General features: G+C 37.0%; 1 protein-coding gene and 1 long non-coding RNA gene across 22 annotated transcripts in view; both read right to left on the bottom strand.

Annotated features, from left to right (window-relative positions):
• Positions 1-18141, bottom strand: part of NBEA (neurobeachin) — a 644629-nt gene that overhangs the window by 248513 nt on the left and 377975 nt on the right. The window lies entirely within an intron of this gene.
• LOC146398525 (uncharacterized) lies at positions 7084-15114 on the bottom strand. The gene is made up of 2 exons (XR_014819331.1): positions 12012-15114; positions 7084-11711 (listed from the first exon to the last, which is right to left on the bottom strand). It is a non-coding gene; the product is annotated as an uncharacterized LOC146398525 (long non-coding RNA).

The following is an 18141-nucleotide window of genomic DNA, read 5'->3' as shown; positions in this document are numbered from 1 at the left end:
ACCCAAACAGTCTCAGCCAAAGAATAAAAGATATAAAGAGGTACTAAATGAAAATTTAAGAACTAACAAATATAGTAGCCAAGATAAAAACCTCAGGAGATGAGCTCAACAGCAGAATGGAGGGCACAGCAAAAAAAGTAGTTAACTGGAAGACAGAACAATAGAAATCATCCAATCTGAAACAACAAAGACGAAACAGACTGAAAAAAAATTGAATAGATCCTCAGAGATTTATGGATTATAAATCTAATATTTGGGTTATTGGGATCCTGGAAGGAGATGAGAAAGAAAGCAGAACTCAAATAACGCCCGAAGAAACAATGACTGAATATTTTCCAAATCTGGCAAAACCCCGCAAATGTACAGATTTAAGAAGCTGAGTGGTCTAGATACTCATGTTGCAACAGAACAAAGGGTGGGGGAAAAAAATGTAAATGTAATGTATACATGTAAGGATAACCTGACCCCCTTGCTGTACAGTGGGAAAATAAAAAAATTAAAAAAAAAAAGAGAAGCTGAGTGAACTCCAAACATGATAAAGCCTAAGAAGCGCATGCCAAGACATGTTACAATTACATTCCTAAAAAGTAAGGACAAAGAAAAACCTAAAAAGCAGCCAAGGAAAAAATGATATCTCATCTACAGAATGATCAGCTAGAATGATGGTATATTTCACGTTCAAAGCTATAGTGGACAAAGGAAGTGTAAAATTTTTATGTGCTGCAGGAAGAGAACTGTCAAAGCAGGGAGAATAAACAGAAAAGAAGAAATAATCCTTCAAAAAGAATGTTGTCTATAAGAAATCCACTTCAAAATACAGCAATATAGGCAGGTTGAAAGTGAAAGGATAAATATTATATATAAATTCAAATATTAATAAAAGGAAAGCAGGAGTATCAATATTAATTTCAGATAAATAAATACTTCAGAGAAAATAAAATTAACAATACCGTCAACCAGCATTTTTAGAACACTCCATCCAAGAGCAGAATACACATTGTTTTCAAGAGGCTATGGAACATCTACCAAGATAGATTAGCATCATAAAGCATATTAACAAATTTAAAAGAATTGAAATAATACAGTCTATTCTTCCACAGAAATAGAATAAAAATAGAAATAATAGAAAGATAACAGTCAAATCTCCAAACATTTTGGAATTAAGGAAAAACACTTTTAAATAACCCATGAGTCAAAAAGAATTCTCTAAGGAAAACAAACAAACAAAAAATTGAACTGAAAGAGAATTACGTAAAAATATCAAATTTGTGGCATGCAACTAAAATAATACCAATACAGAAATTTATAGTACTAAATGCATATGTTAGAAAAAATGCAATGTCTCAAATCAATAATCTATATTCCTACTTTAAGAACATAGTAAAAGAAAAAGCAAAGCAAGCAGAAGGAAGGAAATAAAAAAGATAAATGTAGAAATCAATGAAATTGATAACAAAAAAATAGAAAAAAAATCAATAAAACAAAGAGCTGGTTCTTTGAAAAGATTGATGAAACTTACAAAGAAAAACAGGAAAGACATGATTACTGATATTAGGAATGAAACAGGGTAGACGTCAAAACTATAATAAGGAAATGCTTAGACAAAAGGGACCAATTCCTTGGAAAGCACAAACTACCACAGCTCATTATGAAATAGATAATATGAACAGCTCTGAAACTTTTGAGGAAATTTAATATGTTACTTCAAAAAAAAAAGTGGGAGTTCCCATCCTGGCGCAGTGGAAACAAATCCTACTAGGAACCATGAGGTTGCAGGTTTGATCCCTGGCCTCACTCAGTGGGTTAAGGATCCAGCGTTGCCCTGTGAGCTGTGGTGTAGGTTGCAGACGCGGCTCGGATCCCGCGTTGCTGTGGCTGTGGTACAGGCTGGCAGCAACAGCTCTGATTGGACCCCTAGCCTGGGAACCTCCATATGCTGCTGGCGCAGCCCTATAAAGACAAAAGACAAAAAAAAAAAAAGGAATCTTCAGGCCCAGATGATTTCACTGAAAAATTCTATCAAACACTTGGTGAAAATTATCCCCAGTTATATATGATTTCTTCTAGAAAATACAACAGGAAGAAACACTTCTAGGCTAATTTACAGCTACTATTACACCAATTCAAAAATCAAAGACAGTACAAAGAAAAGAAAACTACAAATATTCCCTATAAATACAGAAACAAAAATCATCAGCAAAATATTAGTAAATAGAATTCAGGAATATATAATAAAAATTATACAAGGTGACCAAGTAGAGTTTATTTCAAGGATGGAAGGCTGGTTCAATATTTGTTTTTTGTTTGTTTTTTGTTGTTTGTTTTTTGTTGTTGTTGTTGCTATTTCTTGGGCCGCTCCCACGGCATATGGAGGTTCCCAGGCTAGGGGCTGAATCGGAGCTGTAGCCACCGGCCTACGCCAGAGCCACAGCAACACGGGATCCGAGCCGCGTCTGCAACCTACACCACAGCTCACGGCAACGCCGGATCGTTAACCCACTGAGCAAGGGCAGGGACCGAACCCGCAACCTCATGGTTCCTAGTCGGATTCGTTAACCACTGTGCCACGACGGGAACTCCCCAATATTTGAAAATCAATGAATATAATCCACTATATTAACACCTAAAGAAGAAAAAAAAAACCATATAATTATATAACCAATATAGAAAAGAATTTGACAAAATTCAACATTCATTCATCATAGAAAACATCGTCAGAAAAACAGGAACAAAGATCAACTTCCTCAACTTGATAAAAATATCCATAAAAAACCTAGAGCCAAAATTATATTTAAAGTCGAAAGACTCGAAAGACTGAATCCCTTTCCATTAAAATTGGGAACAAAGCAAAAATGTCTGCTCTCATCATTGCTTATTCAACATAGTACTGGGATTTCTAGCCAATGCGATAAGGAGTAACAACAAAGAAAATAAAGGTAATATAGATAGGAAAGGAGGAAATAAAACAGTCCCTATTTGCAGATGACATAATTGTCCACGTAGAAAATCATAAAAAAATCTATCAAAAACTCCTAGAACTACTTACTGAGTTTAGCAGTTCATAGGCTACAAGATAAACATGCAAATAGCAATTGTGTTTCTGTAGGCCAGCGATTAACATATAGACACTGAAATTAAAATATGACTTAAAAATAACAAATGAAAACAGAGACACTTAGGTACAAATCTAACCAAATATGTACAGGATTCATGTAATGAAAACTATAAAATGTTGATAAAAGGAATCAAATAATATCTAAATACAATGGAAAGGCATACCATACCATGTTCATAGAGTGGAAGGCTCAATATAATAAAGACTTCAGTTCTCCCCAAATTAATATCAAAATTCCAGCAAGAGTTTTATAAATATAAATATTATTCTAAAATTTATAGATAGAAGGATAAATCAGGAGAAATCAGTTTACCTAATTTTGAGATATATAGTTACAACAAACAAGACTTTGTGATAAGGCCAAGGAATAGACATACGGATTAATGAAACAGAAGAGAGAACCGAGAAATAGATTCACACCAGTGTACCCAACTGATTTTCACAAAGGTGGGGAACCAAAGAAATGGAAGAAAGTTTTTTCAATAAATTGTGCAGGAACAATTGAACGTCCATAAGCAAAAAAATAAACCCTGACCTAAATCTCACATCTTATACAAAAATTAACTAAAAATGGATCAGAAACAATTCTAAACCTATAACCACTTTAGGAAAAAAGAAGAAAATCTTTGGGATAGAGCTAGTTAAAGACTTCTTAGACTTGACACCAAAAGCACAAACCCTGAAAGCAAAACTGATAAATGGATTTTGCAGAAATTAAAAATAGTTGATTTACAAAAGAACAAGTTATGTTTTATAATAACTTTCTATGCTGTATAGTCCATGAAAATATCAAATTATTATGTTATACACTTGAAACTAGTGTATTATTGTAAGTTAACCATACTTCAATAATAAAAAGAACATGTTAAGAGGATGCAAAAAGGGAATGAAAATATCTGCAAACCATATATCTGACAAAGGGCTGATATCTAGAATTTACAGAAAAGTTTCAAACTCAACAGTACAAAAGCCAACTATCCAGTTAGAACATGGGAAAAGACATGAAGACATATTTCACTGAAGAGTACATAAAAATGGAAAACATACACAGGAGAAGATATTCTATATGGCTATCCTAATAGCCATAAGGGATAGGCCGATTAAAACCACAGTGAGATAGCACTTTCCTTCTATCAGAATTGCTAAAATAAAACACAGAGACAATACCAAATATTGGCAAGAAAATGGAGAAGTTGGATTTCTTATTCATTGCTAGTGGGAATAAAAATTAGTATAGTCACTCTGGAAAACAGTTTGGTAGCTTCATAAGAAACTAAATATGTAACTATCATTTGACCCAGTAATTGTACTTCTGGGCATTTACTGTAGCACAATGAAAACTTATGTTCACACAAAAATATGTACACAGATGTTGATAGCAGCTTAATTAATTTTTTTGGGGGGTGGCCCCAAACCCACAGTATATGGAGGTTCCCAGGCTAGGGGTCTAATTGGTGCTGGCCTACACTACAACCACAGCAATGCCAGATCCAAGCCACATCTGCGACCTACACCACGGTCCATGGCCATGCCATATCCTTAACCCACTGAGCGAGGCCAGGGATCAAACCCGCAACCTCATGGTTCCTAGCTGGATTCGTTTCCTCTGCGCCATGACAGGAACTCCAATAGCAGCTTTATTTGTAACAGCCCCTCCTTCTCCGCCAACCAAACTGGAAACAACTCAGATGTCCTCCAATAAGGAAAATGGTTAAACCAACATGGTACCTCCATACCGCGAAATACTTCCCAGAAATAAAACGAAACATTGCCACAGACAACCACCTGGATGAATCTGCAGAATTATGCTGAGGGAAAAAAAAAAAACACCACCACAATGATTCCATATATATAACATTCTTGAAATGGCCAAGTTTCAGAAATGAACAGATCAATGTCTGCCAGGGTGAATCCAGAGGGAGGGGGATGTCACTTTAAAAAATTACCACGAGGGATCCTTGTGATAATGCCAATGTTGTTACCCTGACTGTATCAATATTCTGATTACATGTTATTATTTTTGCAAGATTTTACCATTGCTAGAAATTGGGTAAAAGGCACATAGGATCTCTCTGTCTTATTTCTTAAACTGCATGTGAATCTATAATTATCTTAAAATAAAATTCAACTAAAAAAAGTCCTCACCCTATCAAAATCTCTCTATATACGTAAAATTTCCTATACTCACATATATAATAGCTATACTAATTCAGTTTTTTAAATGATTTTTTCCATTATAGTTGGTTTACAGTGTTCTCTCACAAACTAAATTTTTTAATTTCCAAATTCAGCACCCTATCCTTTCATGATATTTATTTTTAATGATGAAAAACATGTTTCTTCATCTTCTATATTCCACAAACCACTCTGCATAAATAATAATTCTAGGGTTAATTTATCTTTTTTTTTTTTTTTGCTTTTTAGGGCCTCACCTACAGCATATGGAAGTTCCCAGGCTAGGGGTCTAATCCGAGCTGTAGCTGCCAGCCTTCGCCACAGCCATACCAATGCAGGATCTGAGCCTCGTCTGCGACCCACACCGCAGCTCACAGGGTAATGCGGGATCCTTAACCCACTGAGCGAGGCCAGGGATCAAACCTGCAACCTCATGGTTCCTAGTCAGATTTGTGTCCGCTGTACCATGATGGGAACTCTTTTTTTTTTTTTTTTTTTTTTTTTTTTTTTTACTTGTCTTTGGGTATCAACTCATGTACCAATATTCAGTCAACCAGCCACACTTGCGGGTGCTTTGGTAAAGAACACTGCCTATGAGACAACTGAGGTCAGAGATGTGCTGGGAGGAAATGATAAAGGTGCATCACTTTCCTTTTGTTTGTTTTGGGGGAGGAGGATGCATAGGAGAGCTGTCAGTTTTCACTGCGAGCTGACTCCCTCATCTACTGGAGAGAGACATAAATACTGAATGGCTATTAACCAAATTCAATGCATAAATGACAGAGTAAATCATGCATCTCAATGGAACTCATTCTACCCTCTAATATAAACTAAAATAGTGATTTTTGGAAAAACTGTATTATGTCATTTCTACTTAAAAAAAATCATTGGTAATGAATGTTCAAATCTCCAAGTATCTTTTTCATTTCTTATGTCTTTTCTGTTTTGTACTATTTTATTTTATTTTATTGCTTTTTAGGGCTGCACCTACAGCATATGGAAGCTCCCAGGCTAGGGGTTGAATTGAAGCTGCAGTCATAGCAATGTGTCTGTGACCTACACCACAGCTCACAGCAACACTAGATCCTTAACCCACTGAGCGAGGCCAAGGATCGAACCCGTGTCCTCATGGATGCTAGCTGGGTTTGTCGTTAACCACTGAGCCATGACAGGAACTCCTAGATGCTCCACTCTGATAAGTCTTGAGCCCCTAACAAATGAGGTCCCTAGAAATATAGATATTATACTGATCCAAGAAAACTCTTTGGTATGAAGTTATTATAGGCATCTCTGTGGCTCTGGTCTTATATAATCTGGAAGAAGCTTGGCTCCTAGAGGGTGGAGAACGCAGAGGATAGAAAAGAGGATGAGTGGCTGTGGCGCAAGCCAGTCGCTGTAGCTCCAATTCCACCCCCTAGCCTGGGAACCTCCACGTGCTGCAGGTGCAGCCCTAAAAAGACAAAGCGAACAAATAAACAAACAAAAAGGACAAAGACTAAGTATAAATAGGACTTGAGGAAGTTCCTAGGAGGCTGATTACATGAGCTAATTGCATACTTTTAGGAAAAATGAAACAGCATTTTGCACCCTCTGTGGACTCCTGGATCCATGCGGAGGGAGAGTGCCTTGTCCCTGCCATCTCGGGATCTGATGGGGGAGTTAGTTTGTAGACTACAACCCAGCTCATTCCAGGCTGGTCTTTCTGACACTCATTCATAGGTTTGTGTTGTTCCTCTGCATCTGTGTTCCTCTTTACATTTTTCTTAATTAAAGCATATTTTCACTCACCATGGTTTCTTTTTTGTTGGCACTTTTTTCTATCATATGCTCACAATTATGTTTTTAAAATCTGATATAAATATTGAAAGCTTTTTTTGTTGTTGAATTTTGGGTCATGAAATTTGTACTTTTTTCCCCTTCAGTTTTCAAAATCTGCTTTCCTATGTGACTTATACCTAGCATTCCCATTTATTAAAAAGAAATACATGGTAATTTACTCATCACTAACTGATGAGTGAGTTTTATAGTTTCGCAAAGCTCCTGAAATGGCATGTGGAATTTTGAGGGATATGTGTCTATGTATTTGGGAGGGAGAGGCTCACAGTTTTAATACAATTTTTCTCAAAAATTTCTGATAGAAAAATGTTTAGATATCATGAGAGAGTATACAAAATAACTCACCCCCCTTTTTTTCTAATGGATAATAACTGTTTATTGGCAAGTCAAGAATCTTTAGAGGTTCTTCTGTAGGCAGAATGATACACCTATAAAAGGCTGATGTTTCAAGACCATTATATTTGGCATGTGTGCCAGGTTACCAGTCTAGGAAACTGGCACTCTCTTTTCTGTTTATAGCCCTATCTAACTTTATCCTTCACTCTCTCCTTCAATGTTTCCATTCAAAAAGATATTTACTGAGTATTTTTTATCCTGTGTTAGGCAATGTTCTTGGTGCTAAAGACATTATCGCAGTATAATACGTATAATAAGATACATTTCTTTCCTTTTATTCTTACATGTTCTTCCCTCTGCTTTCCCACTGACACTCATCAGTACACACTGCTGACTCTTAAACTAAATCACTCCTTTACCATTCCTATTTAACAGTTCAATGTAGCAAAACGTAGCAAGATACACTTTGCCATATTCTTCTGTAATATGTAAGCCATTCCAGGAAAAAAAAAAGGTAATAATGATGATTACTGTAATACATTTTTAAGAAGTTTGAACTCTAGATGTGATTGTTATTAATAATTTGTAAGCACGATTAAAAATGTTTACCCTGTGATAAGCCTATTTAGGTCAGTACATTTTGAGCACTCTCAAGTTTCTTTTAATACCCTAAGTTAGGTTGATAAGCACTTTCTTCATGAGGGAGATTTAGATTTCCTGCACTTGGAGAGCAGCCAGGGGGACACAATAGGAACCACTGCGCTGCATCCCCATGGTTGTACAGATGGTCATGCTGCACTAGAATTCCGCTTGAATTTGCAAGTTTATGGCAGCTATAACCTCATGTGTGATACCTTTAATGATGTCAGCCAGGAGGGTGCATGTGAGATCCTGCGTATTATTTCCTACTATTTATTTATTTTGGTCTTCATAGTTTTGTTTTTGCCTTGCACAACTGAATTAGAGAAACACTGAGTATCAACATCTGTATGTTTTGTTCAAAAGTGTGGTTTTACAAGTACAGTACATAATTGCTGGGAAAGTGTAAGTAAACAGCCAGTAATTAATGAAGGAACGATTCCCAGTGAGGTTGTATTATGAAATTAATGTTATTATCTAGGCAATGGTGGCCATTCATTGGAATTTGGTGTTATTTTAATATAAATAGGGTTCAGGAAATCATAATTTTCCTCCATGAAATTTCTGATGATTACATTTTAGACTTATGCGAATGCACTTCATTTTCTTAAAAGGGACCCCTTCTCCCTTCCCAGAAATCAATCACCTTCATAAACTAGAGGGAAAACTGAATTTACCTGGTAAAATATGACGAAACTGCTAATTGGTTACTTGGTATTTGATAACAAAAGCCATTCAGTGGAACAGAGAAAAGGGTAAAAGGAACACAGGAATATTTTGCTAAACACATGCATAAAATACAGTGAAAACTTGAATTTCTGCTTGGCTGAAGACTTGGTGGTGATCATCAAGGTCAAGACTGAACAAAAACACAAACGCCAACCGACAGCCCACGAGTGAGGAGCTGTTACTCTCCCCTCCTCTGCACACCTTGAAGATACTCCTCCATCTGTTTTGAAAGAAAAAATGCCCACGTGACTTCCCTCAGCTAATAAAACACGAGAAGCAAGTCACTTCCAGACAAAAGTTTTAAGAGCCAAGGAACGCGTCTCCATGTCCCCGCCCCTCCACTGCAGTCATCGAGAAAATAAGCACTGATGTGGCGTCTCCACTATTTTGCACCCCGGAGGGGCTCTGATGATCACAGCTTCCCTGTGGTCCCGTGCTGAACACGAGTATGAGAGAGAAGTAAACTTTCCTGGTACTGAACTGAGATGCGAAGGGCACTGAAGTCACTGTAGTATAATCTAACCCCAGAATTGAGTAAATTCCTAGAATAATAATACGCATAGAAAGACCAGTATTTACCGAGAGCTTATTGTGTTCCAGGTACTTTTCTAAGCACTGACCATGCCTTAAATCATTTACTTTTTTAAAATTCCCTTTGAGATAAGCTATTCACTCCTTTTACAAAGGAAAAAGTGGAGGCACCAGGAGGCGAAGTGATGTGCCCAAGATTAAGCAACCAGTAGATGGCAAAAGAAGTATCTGCCCTCAGCCCAGCTGACTTCCTAGCTCCTGCAACAGAGCCTCTAAGTGTAAAGAAAGCAACGAAGGAAATGGACTCTCTTGAGGATATTACACTGAAAGCACCAGCACAGCTGTTTCCTGCTTCTCTATACCCAGAACTAATTGCTCAGAATGAAAAATGATACCTGTGAAATATGCAGAATGTTCTGTGTGTACTGTATACATTCATTCATTTGGTCAACAAATATTTATTGGACACCTATGAGCCAGGCCATAGGCTAAGTCCTATGCATGGATGAATAAACTGACATGGGCATGATTCCTGCCTTTGTGTAGTTTTCAGTCTATCTCATAATATAAATAAATAAATTTATAGTTAAAATTTTTCTAAGTGTTAAGAAGGAAAGAGATGAGATACACTAATAAAAATTGGGGAGCCAACTTACTGCATAAATGGACGTACACATACATGCAAGTATGCTAATGAAATATAGCTACAAAGTATGTTGACAAAACAAATTCTGCATTTATTTGCATTCTTAGTTCTCCTCTGTAAGAGAAATCTTCATCCTTTTATTTAATATGCATTAGGTGCTATTCAGTCACTTCCTAGTAATATACATTACCCCATAGCTATAAGTGCATGTGGGTACATGCATTTTAGTCTGAAGTATCTGTCTATACATATACATTTGACATATGTCTTAAGCCATGAATACCATGTATTACAAAGTACTTTTCCCAAAGTCTTCTTTCTCTGAAGTGCTTACATCCACCACCCGCCCCTCCCCCCCCCCCCCCCCCCCGCCCCGCCGACCTCAGGTTGTGTATTATACCTGGTAATTTAAATGACAAATTGGTGAAGATCCTGAAACAAGCATCCTTCCTGTCTTTGAAAGGTGTACTCTCACATCCTGACACTGTGAAGTCATGGTTTACACAGCCAAATCCTTATCTTCAGCATAACCTTTTCAAGCCAGGCTAGTCTGTTCTCTCTCCCAGTATTACTGAACCTGGAAGGAAAGCTAGGATTCCAAACACACCACAGGGACACATTCCAACCGTCTATATCATTTATTTCCCTGCACATCGGTGGGGAGTTGTTACTGTAAGTGATGACTGTTGAGAAACTCACTGAAACATTCTGGATCCACAGAGAGGGAGACAGTGACTGATGAATGCATGTGAATTAAACAAGGTTTCCAATGAATGATAATGAAGCTCTAGATGAAAAAAGTAGTGAATATTATTAAAGCGTGTGTCAGATTGCAAGTACTGTGCAGGCTATACTTGATAGTGAAAAAAGTTTTGTTAGCAGCCAAATCGAACATCTAAAGGCATCAAAAGAAAGTGGGTAAGAAAGCAAACTTTTTGTCTAAAATTCTGTTTTTGGTATGGTTTTCTTACTTTGACCTGAGTTACGGTCTAACGTTTTGCTCATGCTGCTACTCCCTCCAGATAATCCCATGGGTCGCCTCTGCTACCTCATGCCTTCCTTTTTCCTGGTCCTGCAGTGACAATCCACTGTACCTTGTATCATGTTTGCTCCTAATTTACTTTCTTATCAGAAAAGGGGAAAGGTAATTTCATTCGGTTAAAGCATGATAATATAATCTCAGTCATGCAACATGAAAAGTAAAACCTTTCAGCATAAAAGACACTAGGTAAGTGGCCTTTGAAAAACCATGTTGATGCTGTCCAACAATTTTAAAGAAGGATATATATTTATATTGTTCTAAAGTTCAAAAGCCCCTTCATTCTGTCCATATAATATCTCCTCATATGTGAGGGCTTATATTTAAATTTAATGTTGCAAAAATGCAAAGTCTCCTAATAGAGTATTAGATGTTTTGTTTGATTCTTTGATTTGTTTTTCGTTTTATTCCTTTTTCTTCAGGAAGTACAGTTCTTTGAGGGCAAAAAATACTTTGGTGATTTTGCTTTTTTAGGTGCACCACCATTCCTATGAGCGTGATTTCCTGGTGTTGTAAGGAATACAGTGGCTTTATTGTCTTTCAAATAGCTTTCCATGTGAAAATGATAGATGAGAGAAATAAGTTCATAAGCATCTGGCCAGGTTCTATATGTAATGGTAAGACATGAGAGGGACTATTTTAAGTGTGTTGTCCAGAAAATTGGGCTCAATTCTTTTTTTTTTTTTTTTTTTTTGTCTTTTTTTTGTCTTTTGTTGTTGTTGTTGTTGCTATTTCTTGGGCCGCTTCCGTGGCATATGGAGATTCCCAGGCTAGGGGTCGAATCGGAGCTGTAGCCACCGGCCTACGCCAGAGCCACAGCAACGCGGGATCCGAGCCGCGTCTGCAACCTACACCACAGCTCACGGCAACGCCGGATCGTTAACCCACTGAGCAAGGGCAGGGACCGAACCCGCAACCTCATGGTTCCTAGTCGGATTCGTTAACCACTGCGCCACGACAGGAACTTCTCAATTCTTACAAAATATATAAACTCTGAATCTCAGAAAGAAAGAACACATTTAGGAGTCAAGTATCCAGACAGAGCGGTAGAGTTAGTTCTTGGGTTTTCCTTCATCCAGAGCTGAAGAGGAAGAGCCTCGTCATGGGAATTCCACTAACTCATTTCTCATAACAGTTCTGTTTACTAAACAGGACCCCATATGAAATAAAAAAAAGTTTGGTTCCAGCAAATGTAAAGGTTTAAATGATAAGACAGTTTAAGGGACATCTTCACTTTTATAACATTGACTTTTTAAATGTTTTCACTTTATTAACATTTGCAAAAAAAAAAAAAAAAAATAGTGGTTCCAACATCAGGAACAACTAAATAAGGAAGCAGGGTTGGAGAGTAGAGAAATAGTTTTCAAAAGGGGGTGGGGAGAATTTTATTCAATGAGCTCTCTGTTATCCACAGGATCAGCAAACGTTGAATTGCATTTTTACTCTTTGTCTTTGAATCTTTAACCAACCAACTATCCTTCTAACTCAGCCATTATTTATTTATCTACTTCTGGACAACAGATACAAAGCTTCTTAGTGTATATCTACACTCCTTTTAAAATTCCCTCTTTTCCAATAGAGCTAGTCTCAATTTGAAGCAGTCTTAGGGCAGAAATAATTACTTTTATCTTAATTAGGAAAATTGTAAAATTACTTGTGAAACATTTAATTCTATACAGCAATTATCCTACCTGAAAAAAGCAGAAATTCTTTTATCCTAATAATTACTGCTGTGATGAATAGGTTTAAATATTTTAGAAATTATAATTAAAAATTCTTCCCCACAAGACTTCAGAAATTGATCACTATAAGAAATCATATAAGCAAGAATTTGCTTAACTTTGAGGAATATCCTTATGCTTAACTGTACAAGTTTCAATTATCTTTAAAATTATATCCATTACTGCAAAGTAAATGTTTTTTTTTTAATAGCAAAAACTATTTCATATAAAAGGAATCTTAGTTATATAACATTTACATACCTGGTATTATTTAAAATTAAATTTATGATTTTCACTATTGCATTCTCTAAATCTCAGTACCTTCACTTATAAAATGGGGATAAATAAAACCTACTTTATAGAATTATCATAAGGAACATATACAGATTGTTCAGCCCAGTGTGATACAGAAGCAGGCACCAGCAGCAGGAGGCTAGATGGTTAGAAAGAGGTTCACAACTCTGCCACTCACAAGGTAAACAGCAACTTGTCTAAGTATTCGTTTTCTTATAAAAACATGGATATAATAGTTCTCATTAATGATTTTTGCTCAATGCTTGCCATAAATCCACCATTAATAGCAATTCTCTCAGCTGTCATAAAAATTACATACATTTTTGCATTTCTGTCCAACTAAAACAAGAAGTATTCCAGAAATTCAGATATATATATACATATACATATTTTTTTTTGTCTTTTTTTTTTGCTATTTCTTGGGCCGCTCCCACGGCATATGGAGGTTCCCAGGCTAGGGGTTGAATTGGAGCTGTAGCCACAGGCCTACGCCAGAGCCACAGCAACACGGGATCCAAGCCGCGTCTGCAACCTACACCACAGCTCACGGCAATGCCGGATCGTTAACCCACTGAGCAAGGGTAGGGACCAAACCCGCAACCTCATGGTTCCTAGTCGGATTCGTTAACCACTGCGCCACGACGGGAACTCCAGAAATTCAGATATATTTTTTAAAGGTCTAACATTTTTGTCTGTTTGGGGGTTTTATGTCTTTTTTTTTTTTAGGGCCACACCTGCTTGGCTTCTAGGTTAGGGGTTGAATTGGAGCTGTAGCCGCCGGCCTACACCAGAGCCACAGCAATGCCAGATCTGAGCTGCGTCTGCAACCTACACCACAGCTCACTGCAACGCAGTATCCTTAACCCAGTGAGCGAGACCAGGGATCGAACCCACAACCTCATGTTTCCCAGTCGGATTTGTTTCGGAAGAGCCACGATGGGAACACCTAAAGGTCTAACATTTTTAATGCAACACTTTGCTCAAGTGACAGATGTGCAGAAGTAAATCTTTCATCCTGCTGTGCAGGGTCCACTGAGTATCCCTCGTTCCAATATCATCCTCCCTATTGCATTACTGAGGATTCTCTAGTCCCCTCAGATTGTCCCCCAGACTTGTGCGGTTCATTCCTAATTATGTGCTACCGTTCTCATTAAAGTGTTCCTGCTCACCCAACTAGACATTAATTGTGAATTATTCTTTGCTATGTTTCTATATTTGTTTTGTATCACATGCCATTCTTCTCTCTAAAACATCCTTACGAGTAAATGTGGCAATTAAAATTTTATCGTATTCTGGCAGATCTCAACTTTTCATTTACTCATGCATTTATGCTTTGACTCTCTCACTGGCTTGTAAACAGCAAGCGACCAGGGTATTTGTCTTATGCAGCTTTACAACCCCATAACTTAGAACAGTCTGCAAATAATAGGTATACAGTAACATTTTTTTAATTTAATTGTTCTCTCATGGTGTTTTCATGTAATAAAATTAGACTTAACTTATAAAACAAAAGATGACACAGACAAGTCTTGAAAGGCAGGGCAAAGCTACTAATTGCTAAACACACTAATATGTTTTAACAAAGCCGTATATGGCCTATTTTGGCTTTTCCACTAATACACACTAAGTGGAGTGAAAATAGTTATCCGACTACTGACAATGGAAGTAAAGGTATCGCTTTCTTATTAGCTTATCATGCCTTTTTTAGAAGGGAATGCTTTGCCAGTAACATATTTAACCTAAACAGGAAAATACAACAGCAAATTAAGGACATGGTGACAATTTCGTCTGCCTTTGTGAAGTTTACTTTAGGGTACATGATCATTTCAGTAATCTAAGGGAAGCTGATCCAGGTGTACGCAGTTCTTTCTGTTATTTGTGAGGGACACCAAAGAAAAAACTTTATGTCCAAAAAAGATATCTAACACATTTATTTTAAATTAATTGAAAAAGTATGCTTACTTGTTTCACAATTAACTTGCTATTTACAAAAACCCTCAGCTCTGTTAACAATTTTGTCCATTCAGAAAACAACCAAAGCCTATATCCCCTCTACTTATTTTTTTCCTAGAAACATCTGTGCTTAAAAATATAAAACCATACAAAGACAGCAAATCTTTCATGATATAGTTATCCCCTAACTGTCACTGATTTATATAAGTATTTTAAACAATTATATTCACAATAAAGGAATAACTTTGTAGCTACTTTAAAACTGGTATTTAAAAATAATGTTTATTATTTATGTATTTGTTTATTTATTTATTTATTTATGCCTTTTTCTACAGCCGCACTTGCTGCATATGGAGGTTCCCAGGCTAGGGGTCAAATCGGAGCTGTGGCTGCTGGTCTACACCACAGCCAAAACAACACCAGATCTGAGCCACATCTGTGAGCCACACTGCAGCTCACGACAACACAAGATCCTTTACCTACTAAGCGAGGCCAAGGATCAAACCTGGGTCCTCATGGATGCTAGTCAGATTCGTTTTCAGTAAGCCATTTGGGGAACTCCCAAAAATACTATTTAAATTTGAATCAATTTTTTTGCGTTCAGGTATAAAGCATTTTTCCAAAGGGTAGCATAACACATGTGCTTATATAATTTAGCATATTTAAATATGCATCTCACTATTCATGCCTCAATTATTAGAATGATATTTGAATTGTTTGCTATTAAAATGTAATATTTAAAATTTTTCTTATTTTTCAAGTGGTTCTACACTATTTTGCCATTTTAGATAGGTTTCTTGCATAAAATTTTACTTTTGATTTAAAAATTTAAATAGTTCATAAAATTTTAATAATTAGGCCATTTTAATAAAAGAAGACTTGCTTTACACATAATACACATACTTTACAGACAGTTGTTTCTAAGCATTTAATCAATTTCATATTTCCTCTTTTACATAAAAGCAGCTTATATGCTTAAAACAATGGCATAAATATATGACTAGAAAACTCAGCAAACAGTTTGCCAATCCATAAGCATTGATTTGACCTTCAATGGAAGTTTTTTGAATCTAAATATAAATAATGAGCATAAAGTGATGTACAGTTTAACTGTAATAAATGACCTCTGTCTTCCTTAAAACCATATTTTTTCTAAACCAAAAGACAGATAGGATTGATTAATGAACTATTTAAAGATGGCACTATCCCTTTAAAAAATACCAAAATTTTTTCTCCTACAATTGGCTCAAGATAGAGATAGAGACTACTAACAAATCTTTTTTTTTTTTTTTTTTTCTTTTTAGGGCTGCACCCACTGCATATGGAAGTTCCCAGACCAGGGGTTAGATCAGTGCTACAGCTGCTGGCCTACGCGACAGCCACAGCAACACCGGCTCTGAGCTGCATCTGTGACCTACATCACAGCTCACAGCAACGCTGGATCCTTAATCTCCTGAGGGAGTCCAGGGATCGAACCCACATCCTCATGGATACTAGTTGGATTTGTTTTCACTGCACCACAACAGAAACTCCCTCAACAAATCTTTTTGAATATTGACCCATAAAGAAAAACTCAATTAACACAGATGTCTAGGGCTCCTGTGAAGAGTTCTCTATTTAACTGATATGCATTAAACAAGACTGTTTCATTTTCTTTAATTCAACATCCCAAACTCATGTTACCATGTAATACTTTACTCAATAACACTTATAGACAGTCCTTGGACCATACTTTGGAATATGTTGTCAGTGACATGGTAATTTTTCATTTAAAAACATTATGTACTATGAGCCAGAAGCTGATGAGTATGTCAGCTCACTCACGCAACCTCTCACTTGCTCCAGAGGGCAGAGACCTCTTCTTTCTTGATCACTGCTCATCCCCAGCCCTTAGAAATAACGTAAGTTACAGTGCTTGCTTTGAGTGACTACGAAAACACTAGTTGCTCTAGTAACTGTGTTAGGAGTTAGGCCAACAAAGATAAGCAAGGAGTATTTTCTCCTTGAGAAGCTCACCTTCTTGTAGAAAGGAGGACAGAGACATAAATAATTACAGTATAAAGTGGTAACTGACGTTTGATTAAAGTGCTTTGAGGGCACATAAGAAGACTTATGAATTTACCCGGAGAGGTCAGGGAGAGATGATGCTAGAAATAAGCCTTTAAAGAATAAGAGGGATATACCAGGTAAATGAGGAGAGGAGAGATTCAGACCCTATGATACAGCTGCAGTGGAAATGAACAACCCTAAAAGTTCTAACTTTAATAACAAGGATTTCTTAGTGGCTTTTTCCCCTTCCTCTAACAATGCAGTGCTCCATAAATACATGAATGGATACATGAATTTTGGTTCAGTGAGATTCGTGATTACCTCAAACATTGCACAGTTTGAATCCTAACCAAACATCCCCAGGAAACTTTCCAGTCTAGCCATGGTAAAATACACAAAAAGAAAGGTTGTTGTGGACTGATGCAGTAGGAGGAAGAAGGGCTGAGCCAGATTACCCATGCCTATGTGATTTTTTTTTTTTTTTTTTTTTGTCTTTTAGGGTTGCACCTGTGGCATAAGGAAGTTCCCAGGCTGAGAGCTGCAGCTGCTGGCCTACACCACAGCAACAGCCATGCCGGATTCAAGCTGCACCTGCGACCTACACCGCAGCTCATGGTAATGCTGAATCCTTTAACCCACTGAGCGAGGCCAGAGATTGAACCTGCATCCTCATGGATACTAGTCAGATTCTTAACCACTGAGCCACAATGGGAACGCCTGTGTGAAGTTTTTTTGATCATCTTTGGTATTCTTGAAATCTAAAGTGTTTTCCCCTTGTTGTCTTTCTCAAGGTTATGTTATGCTTTAAAAATTGCATCATTTTCTAGCTCTAAAAAAATTAGGTGGGGCATGATAGATGTCTCTTCTTTTATGCGACTCTTTTTGAGCTGCTGTTTTCTGAGTAACACACATGAATCAGGCACCATATTATACTCTATAAAAACATCATTTAGCCCTTACAACAGCTTTATGAGATAGATACTAACCCCAAGTTTCACAGAAAAGGAGAGGGAGGGTCAAGAGCTCATACACCAAGTCCAACCAGCAGGTTCGGTATTCAATAAACACAGAATTAATG

This window comes from Sus scrofa, chromosome 11 (genome assembly GCF_054392235.1).
Source record: "Sus scrofa isolate SSC_HxYL_T2T_F1_AM1 chromosome 11, Sscrofa_HxYL_maternal_Yorkshire_Landrace_v2.0, whole genome shotgun sequence".
Classification (NCBI taxonomy): domain Eukaryota; kingdom Metazoa; phylum Chordata; class Mammalia; order Artiodactyla; family Suidae; genus Sus; species Sus scrofa.
Note: the sequence above shows the minus strand (reverse complement) of the source record. Positions and strands in the feature narration are given on the sequence as shown.